General features: G+C 44.2%; 1 pseudogene; it reads left to right on the top strand.

Annotated features, from left to right (window-relative positions):
• Positions 1-5,520: 5,520 nt before the first annotated feature.
• LOC103098564 (antigen peptide transporter 2-like) lies at positions 5,521-15,145 on the top strand (annotated as a pseudogene).
• Positions 15,146-16,361: the final 1,216 nt, after the last annotated feature.

Here is a 16,361-nt window from a genome sequence, read left to right as displayed (position 1 = left end):
TCTAACTACCCAGGTGATAATAATTTTTAAGAATTACTAATATTCTCATTTCTTATAGGGATATAGATCATTTTAACTTATTGGTTCCCTTAAAAAAGGTTTTTATTTTCTTTTTCCACCTTTCTTAATTATCCTTTGATGATTCTCTTGGGTTCTATGTTTGGGCATCAAATTTTCTGTTCAGGTCTGGTCTTTTCTTTACAAATGCTTCTAATCCTTCTTTTTTAATTAAATGATCATATTTTCCCATCTAAGAATATAGTCAGTTTTTCTGGGTAGTTGATTCTTGGTTGTCGACCTATTTTCCTTGCTTTCTGGAATATCATATTACTTGCCTTTTGGTTCTTCAGTGTAAATGCAGCCAAATCCTGTTTTATCCTCACTGTAGTTCCATGGTATCTGAATGACTTCTTCTTAGCAGCTCTTAATATTTTTTCCTTGGTCTGATAGTTCTTGAATTTGGCTATAATATTCCTGGGTCTTGTCAGTTGGGGATTAAGTACAGGAGGTGATTTGAGGATTCTTTCAATCTCCACTTTTCCCTCTTATTCTAGAATCTTGGGGCAGTTTTCTTGGATAATTTCCTGTAGGATGATGTTCAGGCTTTTTCTTTTGTCATGGTCTTCCGGAAGACCAATGATTCTTAAGTTGTCTCTCCTGGACTGATTTTCTAAATCTTCTGTTTTTTGAATGACGTGTTTCATTATTTTCCTCAATGTTTTCATTCTTTTGATTTTGTTTTAGTTTCCCACTGCCTTGTGAAGTCACTTGTTTCTATTTGTTGTATTGGGGTTTTTAAAGACTGAATTCCATTCCTGGCTTTTTTGGTCATCTTCCTTCTGGTATGATTTTCTTTGGATGTCATCTTTCATTTTCTTTGCCTCATCTTTTATCTTCTTTGCCTCATCTTTCATCTACTTTGCCCCATTTTCAAGCTGATTAATTTTCGTTTTCAAGATATTATTTTCTGTTTCCAGATGACTTATCTTGCTTTTTAAGTTCTTTTCCCAGTTGTCTTTAGCCTCTCTTAATTGTGTTTTGAATTGTATTTTGAGTTCTTCCAAAGCCTGTGTCCAATTAGCTGGAGTTTCTGTGTTTTTGCTTGGTGTTCCTTGATCCATTATATTTGCTCTTTGTTCATTGCCTGGATAGAAGCTGTCAATTATAATTTTTTCTGTTGTTTCCTTATATTTACCCCTTCTTCCCTCCCCTCCCCCCCCAATAGTTGCCTGCTCTCCTGCTCCTATCATTATATTTTGGATCTGTGGGTTTGGGCTTTCCTGTCAACTTTCACCCTTGGAGCTTAGCAAGGCACTCAGAGCAGTCTGTGGGATAGGGGTGTTGGAGATTGAGCTTCCCTGCCCTCTGAAAGCTTTATAAGATTAATCCTGGGCAGAGTTGAACTTGCAGAACTGGATGTATCCTGAGACCAAAACCTCAGGGGGGGGGGCAATTTGGAGTGTCTCGGATGCTCTGTACTTCTTATCCAACTGCTTCCCCATGCCTATGTTCAGAGCCCTGAACCAGGCACAGCTATGCCCACAAAGATTTCAGCCACTGCTGGAGGCTCAGTGTTCTAGGTGAGGGAAGGGTCCTGGGACTTTCCTTCTTTCTTCCCCTTAAACCTGAGTGTTCTTGAATTCAGGCTTTTTGGGAGCATACCTTTTAAGTTGAGTCCAGTAGGAGTGTTCCTTGGCTCTATCCTGTTGTTAGGTTTGGTTTTCAGTCCCCTACTAGCATTTGATTTTTAATTGGTAAGGAAGGGTTTTCAGAGGTCTGAACTTTCACTGTATCTATGCTGCTATCTGGACTCTGCCCTCACCCTAGCCATGTTTCTAAGATACCAGAATGAAATATTAAAATATGGTAGCTGGAAATTGGAAAATACCTAAATCTGGTTTGTGTTAAATTTACCCTTTAACCCTGCACCTAGCAGGAAATGTTTTTTTTTTTTGCTACCTATCTCCTAAGGAATTCTGATTGATTGTGAAAGCTAATTAAAAGCAACAATGATTTTCTTAGCTGGTCATCCACAGGTCAGTGGGAACCAGTACAATAATCATAGCAATTTTAATAGTAAGGGAAGTTAGTGGAAGAAGTCACATGGGGGGGGGGCTGAGTGGGTGTCTCATCTTTTCTGGAGACTGCTTTGCAGCCTCAGTTTCCACCTGTGATCATGTCAGAGAGTGTGTGTTTGATGGCCCTCAGCACTTCTCTTTTAGAACCAATACATAATATTGATTCTGTGACTGAAGGTAAGGGTTTAGGGAAAAACAAAAAAACTTCAACGGCTTCCCGCTCATTCTAGTATAAAACACAAACTCCTTTGTGACATTGAAAGCACCAACCATTTCCACATTTTATTTTACTACATTCCATTCACTCTACCTTTTAGTCAGACTGACGTACTTGCTATTTCCTGACCTTGACACTCAATATCCCACCTCTATTCCTTTGTACAAGCTAAATGTCATGTTTGAAATGTTCTTCCTTTAATTCTGTCTCAACCTTCTAAACTGTTTTGCTTCTTTTATGTTTCAGCTCAGATTCCAGCTTCTCTGAGAATCCTTGCCTGCTTCTCTTACCTGCTAGTGTTCTCTTCCTCCTTAATTTATCTCGTGCTTGCTTGTTTATAAACTGCAACCCCTAATGACATGGAGTTTTCTTGTAGGCAGCTGCTGTTTGTTTTTTTTTTTTTTCATTTTTCCTTTGTGTTCTCAACCCCTTAGCTTGCCCAAAGGAGAGTTTTAAAAGTAAATATTCAATGGAGCTATAGGGGAAAGATCACTGGATTAGGATCCTAGGTCCTTTCTCTCTCCCTCATTTTTACCTTTTCCCTCTATAAAATGGGTTAGATAATATGTAGGGCCCTTTTAGCTCTAAGCCTTTAGAGCCTCCTCTGTAGAAGGTGGTAACTGAGGAGTTCTTGAGAGGAATGAATAAGATGGTGAACATGCAGACCTGAAGTATAAATAAGAGGAAGCTGCTGTTACCATTGCTACCACCATCCCCACCAGCCGATGAGAATGTACAAGTGTGAGAGCTTTGGAAAATGCAAGGTATAGGCAAATGCAGCAATGGTTTAGGATGGCTTCCTTTCTACTACATGGCTTGGGACCATGCTGGGCATTTCTTTTCTCATTTACACCCTACCCCCTTCTCCTTCCCAGGGAAGATGTACCCAGTGCCAGGCAAGGCTCTTGTAGCTGTCACAAAGGAGAGACTTTCCAATATGGTAAGTGAATGAGGAGTCAGGAGAGCTGAGCAGGGACAGCCAGCACTCTTGGAGGAAAGACTGATGAGCTTTCTTTTTCTTTCCTCTTCTTTCTAACGGGCTACACTTCTTTCCTTCCTTGAAGACTTCTGATTGCCACTTGTGCTATTGCCTGGACCAAAGTCCTGGGTTAGCCCCAGAGAAGTTCCTCCAATCAACAAAGGGCTTTGCTTTATGATATCTTAGTTACTAGGCAGATTAGGATGACACAGTTTAGCGCCCCAAGCAACCTTCATAGCCTCACCCAAGATTTCCCTAACCCCACCCCAGTCCCCTTTAAAAAAAATCAAATTCACATCACTTACAATTGTAGATAGTGAGTTTTACTAACTGAAAATGTCAATTTCTTACTATTCTCAAGTTATTTCAGTTTTTCTAGAGTTAAAGTTCTTTGGAAACCAAGTTATAATTGTATTGAACAAAATGATGTTGAGAAACATAACAGATGATACAACAGATGCTTTAGTACTTTTAACTTTTATACAAAGATTAACTTCATGTTTACACAGGGCAAGTTCAAATGCAGCAAGAGAAAGGAAAGAGGGTGATGCTGACTGACTGGACATTCATTGTCAGTAGGAGCAGTTGACAATTTTGGAGACTGATTTAAACTTTACTTTTATATTTAAAAATTGCATTTATTGATGTCAGAGTTGTATTTATCCAATAATTTTGAAGACTACTTTCCTTTGCTTCCCACAATCCTCTTCCAAATAACAGTCTTACATCCTTTCTTCCCCAAGGTAGCCATATTCTTCCACCTAGTTTGGAAGACTGTACCCCTCTAAAATCCTGACCAGAGTTGGGGTGGTTTGTATGGGAAGGGAGAGAAGGCCTTAGGAGGACTGATGGGTGAAAAAAAATGCTTCTTCTCCTGACGTACTGTCCTAGTAGCGGCTGACCCTAGACATCTCAGAATTCAGTGTTCCCCCTGTACTTCTTCTAGGTCCAACTCATCACTATTTCAGTCCATATTCTCTGTACCTCCCTGCAGAGGGTGATACCACCACCACCATCTCCATCTCTTTTCCAGAATTCCCTAATACTATTTAGTTTCCTAACAACTCAATCCCTCCTCCCTTTGTGTCATCTTCTTTGGGCTTGACCATATCCCAGTCTTTCATCTCTTTCAGTCACTCCCAAATTCATTCACTATTTTTAAAAATAAAATTTTTATTTATAGCTTTATATTTTTAACCTCACCCAGATTTCTTAATGCATCTCTCTTCCTCTCCTTATCCAGAGAGGCTTCCTTTATAATAAAGGGGAAAAAAAGGGGGGGGGGTAAACTGCTCATCAAATGTACTGTCCATATTGAAGAAGTCTGATATATTTAATGTTCCACATCCAAAGTAGTCCATATCTGCAAAAAGACAAAAGAGAACGTCTTCTTGGGGTGGGAGTGGGGAAATATTAATCGTTTTAATTTAGCATCAACGGGGTAAAAGCTTCCAGGAGCTGCCATACCAAGTCTTTCCCGGGTGGGATAGGCAGGGAGGACCATCTCAGGAATAAGGTATATTCCGAACGAGAATGTCGGAATCCTGGCCTTGAGGGTTTTGTGCGCCCCCTCCTGGCCAACTCGGGGGGGAGCGGATCTCCAGCTTGCTGGTTTCAGATCCCGGAAGCGAAAGTGAAAGTGACCAGAGATTGGGGTCCGGGACTGAAGCAGGAAGGACTGGAGCCCCAGAGCAAGCCCCGGAGACACTGGGCGCTGCTAGGAATTCAGATCCCGCGGCTTCTGAGTCCGCGCTGCAGGCAGGCAAGTCCTTGCTGGGGACCCCCATGGAGCTGGACCGTTCCTCTTTCCATCCTCTATTCCGCCCCGGTGACCTTCGGTGTCACGGGCTAGAAGAGGGGAAAAGGAGCAGGGAAGGTGCTGAGGAGGCTCACGTTGGGAGGTTTCAAAGGTTCCGTTTGGCGTTACCAAATGTTAGGAGAATTCTCTGCCTCCCCCTCCTCCCAAGAAAGGGCCGCAACCTCCGAGTCCTGGAGAAGTGGAAAGATCTCTGGCGGAGGGGTGGGCTCACACCGGAACCTCTCCTCCTCTCTCAGACCCTGGCTAAAGCGCTTCTTTACTTTGAACATGTTTCCTCATCTTTGGAAACAATGGGATTGGGCTAGTATCCTAATTCCCGGGAGCCCATTAAGCAAGCTACTATGATTGGGAAGCTGCGGAGGATTTTGGGGTTCCCTTTTGGTAGGGAGGGATGCTTTTCTGAGAAAGGAATAAATGGGGGCCTGGGATGACCATGCTCTCTGCCACAATCAAGCCTTTTTCTTTCCCAGGTGCCAGCATGCAGCTCATTACCTTCAGGCCCTGGGCTCCCCTCCTCCTGACTGACCTGACCCTGCTCTGGTTATTGCAGAGGCTACTGGGAGCCCTGTACCCTCTAGGACTCCTTGGCCTCTGGCTGGAGGGGGTTTTTCGGATGGGAGTACTATGGGGGGTTCTGAGTTTATTGGGGGACTGTGGGAAGATCAGGGAACTACTGCCTGTCTGGTGTCTGAGCACCCCCCTTTTCCTGTCCCTGAGGATTCTGGTTCCAGGGGCCCTGAGTGCCCCACCTGTGCTCCTAGCCTCAGCCCCTTGGGCCTGGTTGCTGGTGACTTATGGAGGGGCAGGCCTGGGCTGGGCTGTGTGGAAGATGCTGAGCCCCTCTGAAGCCCCTTCCTCAGCACAGGAGAAGGAGCAAGGCCAGGAGAACAAAGCCATGATGGGGAGGCTGCTGAGACTGTCCTGGCCTGACTTGCCCTTCCTTGCTGCTGCTTTCTTCTTCTTGACTACGGCTGTCATAGGTGAAAGGACAGGCAGGGAGTGGGGAGAGGTGGGGCGGCATGAATGGAAGTGAACATGGCAATGGGTCCTTGATGTTACTCCTGCTCATCCCCCCCTCCAGGTGAGATGTTCATCCCCCACTATACTGGCCGTGTGATTGACATCCTGGGCCAGGACTTTGACCCTGATGCTTTTGTCACTGCCATCTTCTTCATGTGCCTCTTCTCCCTTGGAAGGTCAGTGGCTTGGTGATGGGGAGGGGAGGAGGTAGGGAATCACATCCATATTCTTTGAGTCTCTGCTGCCACTTACTGTCTGTGTAGGCTTGAGACAATTCCGTCATATCTATGGGCCTTAATTTCCTCATCAGTGAAATGAAGGAGGTTGGACCAGATTCTAAAATCCTGTGATCCTGAGGGAATTTCTCATCACCCAAACCTTTGTGATTTCCATTGACCTAGAAGCACAGTCTGTCCTCAAGTGCAGGGAAAGCATTATCTCCCACAAGACCTAGATCTGGGTACGCTACTTTTTTAGATGCTCCTAATCAGAGGTAGGAGACATGAAATAGCCCCCACCCCATCTTTGTGTTCCTTTTCTGTTGTTGCAAATGTACTAATCTGGAGTCCTAGAGCTATGACTGATCAGGGGAAAAGAGGCCATACATTTGACAAAGGGTTCAGCTACATTTGGATGTATTCATTTGATTATTCATTCATTCAGAAATATTTATTTAGCAGTGATGACAGTGGAGACATTATTTTGTTCTAGTAGCCCCTTGCCTTCTCTGCCATGAGAGGGGAGTTATGGCGCATTATCTGCTCTTACTTTCTGGCCTTTTTAGATATGCAGAGTTGCATTTCCTTTTAGTGATCCTTTCATGTACTTTGTGGCATCACTATATATATTGTTCTCTTGGTTTTGTTTATTTCATTTTGCCTCAGTTTATACAAACCTCCTCATTTTCTCAAAATTCCTTGTAATTGTCATTTCTTACTATGAATCTTATTCCACATTTCATTTTTAGTCATTCTCCAGCTAATGGGTCTTTACTTTGTTTGCAATTCTTTGTTATTGTTTATGAACATTTGAATGTATATATTGGACGATTGTTTCTGTTTTTGATTTGCTTAGCACATAAAACCAATCATGAGACTGGATGGAGTAGTCACATTACGTGCATGATCTGTAACTGTTGGACCACTTCATAACTTAGTGTGTCTGTCTTCCCACAGCCCCTCCAGCATTGACTTTGTCATCTTGATCAGTTGTATACAACTCTCTCCACTTGTAGACATGCTCAGGCCTACCCAGGAAGCAAAAGAAGCTCATGTTTGTTTCCATTGTTTTCCCTAATCTTCTAATTTGACCTATATTCTCTGCCATCAATAACCTACCCTTTGCTAATCCAAGACCCTTTCTAAGATTTATTCCATCTCAATCATTCTGCAGTATTTGACATACTCCCTCATCCCTAAACTTTTGTGTCACTGCATTACACTGGTATTCCCTTAAATTTCTGACACTTTTCCTTTTTTTATGGACAAGCTCTCCAGACCTGTTTACATGGGAGTTCCTTAAGGTTCAAATTAACTCTACAGACCTTGAATTTTTCTCACATTTTACTTTCTGGGGTTGATTCATGCTGTTGGTTTCACACTTACTTTCCTTCTGATGTTCTGTTTCCTCACCTGAGCTCAGGCCAACATCTTCAGCTGCCTGCTAGACATCTTTTTCACCTCAGTTCAACCTATCCCAAATCAGGGTCATCACATTTCTTCTCAGGCTGTCTACAACAGACTTATCACTTCTCCTCAATCCTATTTCAATCCCTACTTCCTTATATCCATTTGTGGCATCATTATTCTGTTTACTGACTATCAGAACTTTAGGACATCTTTGACTTCTCCCATCATATTCCAACTGAGTCTTGCACATTCATTATACATTATTTCATTACAATTTCTGGTTTCCTTCTCTTCTTTCCATCCCCACTGCCACTGCCCTAGCCTAGGCTCTCATCACTTCATGCCTGGATTGCTTCAAGTCTTCTTCCTGGTGTTCCTGACTCTAGTGACGCTCTCTCTTTTAATTCATACTAAATACTTAGATTTATTTTCCTGCAACCAAATTTTTATCACATCCATCTCTTCCTCAAAAACTTTCATCCTTCTTTTGCCTGGAGGGTCACATCAGCTGACAGTATGGTCCTGTAAGAAATAATGTAACTCCTCCCCTATTTTGATTAACCCTTGCCCAGACTAGATCAATTATTTTATCCATGTTATCCAATTTAATGTAATTCCATAGGGGTAGTGATTAATTTCTTGAGATTTCTTTTTTTTTTAAAGTTCTTACCTTCCATCTTAGGATCAGTACTGTGTATTGGTTCCAAAGCAGAAGAGCAGTAAGGGGCAGTTGGGGTTAAGTGACTTGCCCAGGGTCACACAGCTTGGAAATATCTGAGGCCAAATTTGAACCCAAGACCTCATTAGATATTTCTTTTAAGGATAATCAACTAATCTTAAAGAACAATATAATTAGAAGTAATTAGATGTAGGTTATAGTTGAATAGGTTGTTTTCTCTCAAGTTAACCTTATGCTAAAATTTATAGCTCATCAGCATGACTTGCAAGATTAGAAAAAGAAACTCTCATCCAAGCCTGAACATTTAGGCACTATATGTGGAAAGTCCTGACATATATTAAGAGCACCTCCATCCTTGGGTCACTTCTTTCCGCATGACCTATTCTAGGTGGGCCTGGACAAGAGACTGGACACAAGACCCAATAACCTTTACTCATTCAAATCAGCTCAGGGTCTGTTGCTAGAGTACCCAGGACCCATTGCTAAAGTAGGTGTCATAAGGATGGGGTATAGATGGGCTGGTTGCCTTGTGCCCATTTTATGGTTTGGTAGCAACATGACTTCAGGGTATACCAAGGGTTTGGAACCAACAGATGAAATAACACATGACTACCTGGTCTGCCAGGGTATATAAGGATAAGTTTGGTCCCTAAATGGTATAAAAGCTATACTGAAGAAAGGAGGGCTCTCAGACCCAGAGGAAGGCCTGGGATCATATTTGTTGAATGGAACTAGGTCCCTCTAATAAGTAGTTACTGGCTCGGAGCTCTGCCACAGTTGTTTTATTGCACATTGAATTCATTTCTGGTATTACACAGTCCACTCTTTTGTCTCTCTTCTCCCCACTGAATACCCTCTGCTGCAATCAGGCAAGTTTCCTTACCATCTCTTAAATATGCTTTGTTCCTTCTCACCTCTGTGCCTTTCTTTGAATGGATTAATGAATGACTTAAGTGTTTAAAGGCTGGCTATGTGAGAAGCACTGAGATAAGCATTGCAAATACACTTAGAAGAGTAAGAGAGTCCCTTATTTCAAAGAGCTTCCATTCTAGTGGGAGAGAGAACATTTCAGCTGCAAGTCAGATGGAAAGGTTCTTGGAGCATAGCCATGAAGCCTTACATATCATTTCTGGGGGATTCTTCATGATATTGTGTAGCTCTTGGTGTATAAAGGGTTCCATCTTGGAGTGAAATTGATTCATCAGTCAAAAAATAGTCTAATTCTATCACTTAACTGTTTCTGATAATAAGAGGGGGCAAAGTGTAAGCTCTGCAAAAGTGGTCTCTGGGTAGAGTTTCAATTTCTCAAGAAGCACTGAAGTGAAAGAATGACACTTTGAGCAACATGTCCTTTTATCTCTATCAACCAGATCATTTTGTGGGGGGGACTTGAATTAGTTTATAGAAGCATCATTTCACAGAACTCATCCAGTTCTGTGCTTTCATTTTTTCTCTCTATTTTTTCTCTTTCTTTCCTTCCCTCCCTCCCTTCCTCCCTCCCTCCCATCCTTCTTCCTCTCACTAAAATTCAGAAGTATCTTCCATCCTCACCAGAGAAGACATCATTTAACAAGGAGATGTTGTTTCTATATTATCCTCAGTGTTTGTTTTCTTTTGGCATCTCAATAAGACTGAGAGACAGCTAAGTAGTACAGAGTACAAAGCAGTGAGCCTGAAGAACTGAGTTCAAATGCAGGCTCATATACCTATGAGCTATGTAACCTTGAGCAAGTCACTTAACTTTTGTTTGCCTCAGTTTCCTGTAAAATAGAGATAATAGCAATAGTATCTAAATCTCAAAGTTTTATTAAGGATAAAATAACATTTGTGAGAGCACTTTACAGTTCCCAACACATAGTAAGTGCTTTATAAATTTGGCTTTCATTATCACTATTTATTGGGGGGGGGATTTTCTTTCATGTCTTTGTTGAACTAATAGGAAAGGGAGTTTGTTTTCCTTATGTGGGTAGAAAGAAATCCTTAGGAACATGGTGGGCAGTTAATCAACCAAGTCAATAACTCAGAGAGCACCAGGAAAATTGAGGTAGGGAATAAGAATCTTGGCTAGTCAGATGAAGTATATGTGAGGGTCCCTTTCTGATGGTTCTATGTCATCATACCATATCCTTCACTTTTCCTACAGTCCCAACAATCTTAAGTGATGAACCAAACACCAAACAGGAATTCATTAGGTCTGTGGAATTGAATTTTACTGTCCTCCTCCTACTCAAGTTTCCCCTGTTATGTCTCTCCTTCATCCCAATCCATCCACTCCAGCCACCTATTCTTTCTGGTGCTATTTCCCCAGGTTTGCCTCTTTATGTCTCTCTCGCTTATATCCCTCCTCTTCAGTTGATTTTCTCCTCTCTTCTTCATCCATTCTTCCCATGATTCTTCATGCTAACTCATTTCCACCTGCATTTCTCCTCATTCTTTTGTCTTTCTCATCCCTTAGCTCATTATCTGCAGGTTTCCGAGGAGGTTTCTTCATGCTTGTCCTCTCTCGGATCAACCTGCGCATTCGGCGTCTGCTCTTCTCTTCTCTGCTACACCAGGACCTCAGCTTCTTCCAGGAGACCAAGACAGGTGAGGTTCAGAGTCTGGCCCTTTAGTTTCTTTGGGCTTTTCCTCAGGTCCCCTTTCATGTTACACTGAGCTGAGTGCCTGTCAGAATGGGTGGTGGTAACCTCATCCCTTTCCCAATAGCAATGGGGAGGAGGCAGGGTCTTAGAGGTGGAATTTTGAATTTTGATGACCCTGATTGTGAGTTGCCCCAACTGTGGTTTCTGGGTCTGACCCATGTTGGAGCATAATCTCATTCTCTCCTCCCCAGGTGAGTTAAATTCACGCCTGTCTTCAGACACCAACTTGATGAGCCGTTGGCTTCCTTTAAATGCCAATGTATTCCTGCGGAGCCTAGTGAAGGTTGTGGGACTGTATGGCTTCATGTTCAGTCTCTCACCTCGACTCGCTGTCCTCTCCCTGCTGGAAGTGCCCCTTTCAATGGCTACTGAGAAGATCTACAATGCCCGACGTCAGGTGTGTATGGGCAGGAGCACAGCTTAGAGGAGAGGCATGGAGTGGCGCTGGTGCCATGGGCTGCAGGAGGAGCCTTGAGAGAGAGAATGGAGGCCAAGGTGGGGGAAGCAGGGAGCTGGGGTTGAGGTGGGGAATGGCTCCAATATGGGAGGCAGGAAACTTGGGTGGAGTGGGGTCTCTTATCTCTTTGCCCCACTCACCTTCCCTCTGAAACCTTCTCCCAGACAGTGCTCCAGCAGATCCAGGATGCTGTAGCAAAGGCTGGACAGGTGGTGAGGGAGGCTGTGGGAAGCCTGAAAACCGTGAGGAGTTTTGGAGCAGAGGAGGATGAAGCCCAGCTCTATGAGGAAGCCTTGGAGCACAAGCGTCAGCTGGAGTGGCGCCGGGACTGGGAGAGAGCGGCATACCTGCTCCTCCGTCGGGTGAGCCAGACCTAATAGTGTAGTGGGACATAGTGTAAAATGGAGATTTGAACCCCAAACTTCAATCCCCAGAAGTCCTTGGTACTTCCCAGAATTCCCTATAATCTCACCTGAGTTTCCACCTGGAAGAGATCACAAGGAGTATTTAACTGGCAGCAATGCCTACTTTGCCCTCTTCCATTGCAATGATGTAGTGGGCAAGCTAAGCACAGGGGTTTTGAATGGGCTAATCAGTCCTAGGCACTTGGTTTTCTATTTTGTATTCTTAATTCTAATAATCCTTAATAAACCTCTTTTAAATATAATACTTCTATATATTAGAGACTAAAATTAATTTTACAATAGCCAAGGAGGTTCAACAAGTGTAAGTGCATCTCCAGGTGACACTTTTCTCAGAACTCTGATCTTTGATACTTGACCCTTCATCTTCCATTCCTAACTCCTTGGTCCCTTCTCTCCTAATCAGTATCCTCACTATTGGTCTCTCCTTGTAGAGAGAGGAAAAGGGATATGAGTTGGAGAGGGACCCCCAGGTGAGGTGCTCAGCCCCAGCCTCATCCCACTTTCCCCTTCTCCAACAGGTTCTTCAACTGGGGATGCAAGTGTTAATGCTGAATTGTGGGCTAAGGCAGATCTTGTCTGGAGAGCTCTCCAGGGGAGGCCTTGTCTCCTTTCTGCTCTATCAGGGGGACGTGGGGAGATCTGTACAGGTAAGGCAATAGATTCTCTGCCTTTATTTCAGATTCAGGCCTGCTGGGGGTAGGATGTAAATTTTGGAAGAGTGGTTTGCCATATACCTGATTCTGTGTTTACGAGGAAATAGGAAGGACTCTATAACTCTGTTGTTGAAGTCTCTGTGACTCTACTTCATTGACTCTGTATCCTCATGTTTCTCCAGACTCTAGTGTACATCTGTGGGGACATGGTGAGCAATGTGGGTGCTGCAGAGAAAGTTTTCCGCTACCTGGACTGTGAGCCACAGATGCCTCGTCCTGGGGTACTGGCCCCTCCTTCCCTCCGTGGCCTCGTGGAATTCCAAGATGTCTTCTTTGCCTATCCCATGCAGCCAAACAAACCTGTGCTCAAGGTGCCTGAGATGGGAGGAAACCAGGCATCCAGTCCTATAGCCCTCAGCTTTCTTCTGTCTGAAAGGGGTGATGGGTCTGACCCTGGTTTTCAACCCTGATTCTCCTGAGCCACAAGGAAGCGATTCCTTCAAGGCGAGAGAGGAAGTCTTTGGCTACTTTCCTTACTGATTATTGCCTCCTATTTCCTTCCTCTTTAGGGAGTGACATTCACCCTGTACCCCGGGAAAGTGACAGCCCTGGTGGGGCCCAATGGGGCTGGGAAGAGCTCAGTGGCTGCACTGCTGCAGAATCTCTACCAGCCCACAAGGGGCCAGCTGCTGCTGGATGGGGAGCCCCTGCCCCAGTAGGAGCACAAGTACCTGCACTCACAGGTGACCATGGATCAAGAGGAGAGGGAGATGAAGTTGAGGAAGGAAGCCCTGGGGAGAAGAAAATCAGGGGGTGGATAGTGCTGGGGAAGAGAGAAATTTCTTCTCCTGTAGACCTTTGGAGTGAGGGAGGGTCCTTTGGTCCCTGCCCTGGGGTAGCTCACCCCGTGTACCATTTCCACATAGGTGTCTGTGGTTGGACAGGAGCCTGTGCTCTTCTCAGGGTCTGTAAGGGACAACATTGCTTATGGGCTGGAGAGCTGCAGAGATGCTGAGGTGATGGCTGCTGTCCGGACAGCTGGTGCTGACGGATTCATTAACAATATGGAGCACGGCCTGGACACAGGTACCTTTACCAAGCTTTAAGACTCTGGCAGTGCTTACAAAAGCATTATTATATTATTATTATTGTGGACAAAAGGGAATTGACCGTTTGCTGATGAGGGTGTCCGGGCGGCATTGGGTGTATTAATTCTAAAGCTGGCACTGTTCCCTGTACTTCCTTCTACCCTGGGGCTTCTCATTTATATAAAAGTTCTTTGGGCCTGCTCACCCAGGCTTTTTGCCTCGGATACTATGTGATTTGTGTGAGACACAGGAGTGATGCCGCCTTTCCCAGGATGGCACCATTGGGCACACATCCCTAGGATTCTCTTAATCTGATCCGAGAGGAGATGGTGCAGGGCACGACTGGAGACAAAAGTGTTACCTCTGCACGGAAGGGTCACCGACCTCATCCCTGACGAAGGCATGTTTTCTGTTTCTTCAGCTGTGGGGGAGAAGGGGAGCCAGGTGTCTGCAGGACAGAAGCAGTGTCTGGCCATTGCTCGGGCCCTGGTGCGGAATCCCCGAGTCCTCATTCTAGACGAGGCCACCAGTGCATTGGACACGGAGTGTGAGCAGGCGGTAAGGGCGAGGTGCTGGGCAAGAGCCAGAACTCTTGAGGCCAATGAGGCCAGGCCTGAGCCACGTATGGCAGGGTTGGTAGGGAAAGACAGCTCTGCAAGGGGTTATATGGGGCAAAGGAGATGGGGGAAGCCCATCTGGGTTAGGTCCCTCCAGGCCTGAGGATGGCTTCAGATCCTGGCAGTGAAGAGGATAGTAGGGACATTGCGTTTGTATCTCTTCTCAGCTTTCTACCTTCCGGTCAGTGGAGCACAAAGGAGGCTTCTGAGTAGATGCTGGATATTGTGATAGTGGTGGATCTCCATGGTTCTCTCCCCTTTGCCTTACACATTCCACCCTAGAAACCGACGGGCCGCATTTCCCTTATTGTCTTAGGTGCAGTAAGCAGTTCTGGGGTTGGCAGAGAGGTTTTTATGCTTGTTTTTCTAACACCCTGCCTTTTCACCCCCAGCTTCAGGAGAGCATGCTGCAAGGGCATCGGACAGTGCTGGTGATTGCACATCGCCTGCAGACAGTGCAGGCTGCTGACCACATCCTGGTGCTGGAGCAAGGGAAGCTGGTGGAGCAGGGGACTCACACTCAGCTCATGGCCCAGAGAGGCCTCTATCACCACCTGGTACAGCAGCAATTTGAAGCCTGAGTCCCTGAAGGAAGGTTGGGGGTGGGGAGAAGTTTTTTATATTGGATTTTTAGGATCCACAGCAGTCCTTAATTTGAGTGCCTCTAGACTGGGCTCCTGTACAATAGCTAACATAACTGGAGAGAGGAGAGGGGTTTGGATAAGAGGTAGCTTCAGGGCTGTCCCACTTGAGATTAGGTGGTTTCCTTGCTCCTGTACAGAGTCCTGCAAACCCCTGTGTGTGAATGTGTTAATAAATGGTTTTTCTTTTTTTAATTGAAAATTTTTATTTAATTAATTAGAATATTTTTTCCATGGTTACATGATTCATGTTGTTTTTCCCCCCTCCCCCCCATAGTCAACACAGAATTCCACTGGGTTTTACTTGTGTCATTGATCCAGACCTATTCCCATATTATTAATCATTACACTAGAGTGATCATTTAGAGTCTACATCCCCAATCATATCCCCCATCAACCCATGTGATCAAACAGTTGTTTTTCTTCTGTGTTTCTAGTCCCACAGTTCTTCCTGTGAATGTGGATAGCGTAATAAATGGTTTTTCTAAGGATGTACATGATGGTGAGGAGAGGACTAACTTGATATTAGTACTAGACTCTATGCACTTATGGAGAGAAGGTCTGGACTAGTCTTGGTGGAACTTCCTTATGGTGTTAAGTGCTCTTTTATTCTAGGTTTTCAGGGATAATTCAAGATGGAGTCCTGCCAGCTCTCAAAGTTGTTTGATCTAGGGTAAAGTCTGATTGATGCCCCTGACCCATAAATAAAAGGTCATGAATTTCTAGAAAAATAATGAAGAAAATGGGAAGGAAGTTGCCTAATAGAAACAGATCTCAAACTATACTACAAAGCAGTATTCATCAAAAGTGATTTTCTACTGGCTCCATCAGAGGAGGAGATTAGGTACCCAACATACAGGAGCAGGCATGGTATAACAGAGGGTTTGATAAATGTAAAATTGCCAGTATCTGGAGTGGGAACTCATTTTTTTTTAACAAATGCTGGAAATACTGGGAGGTAGTGTAGTGGTGGACCTATGGCACATGTGCCACAGGTGGAACACAGAGACCTCTGTTGGCATGCCAAAGCACAGAATTTGTCAGTTCTTTACTAGAAAGCCAGAGGGAGGCAGGCCTGGGCTGATCCTCTCCCTCTCTCCATGCTTACCTGAGGATGTCACCAGTCCCTCTGCCCAACAGCCCAATAGGAGCCCTTTCTCCCTCCCCTTTCTGGGATAATGGAGGGTGGGGCAGGGCACTCCATCACACACACTATATATAGTATGTGTGAAATGTTGGTATATATATATATATATGTATATATATATATATATATATATATATATATATATATATATATGACAAGATAAGCTCCAGTGGAGTCCATGGCTTAGACATAAAGAATGTCATCCTAAGCAAATGAGAGGAGCAAGGAAGAAATTACTTTTCTGATCTTCCTGAAAGAGGAAAAGTTTTTT

This window comes from Monodelphis domestica, chromosome 2, assembly GCF_027887165.1.
Source record: "Monodelphis domestica isolate mMonDom1 chromosome 2, mMonDom1.pri, whole genome shotgun sequence".
Taxonomy (NCBI): Eukaryota; Metazoa; Chordata; class Mammalia; order Didelphimorphia; family Didelphidae; genus Monodelphis; species Monodelphis domestica.
Note: the sequence above shows the minus strand (reverse complement) of the source record. Positions and strands in the feature narration are given on the sequence as shown.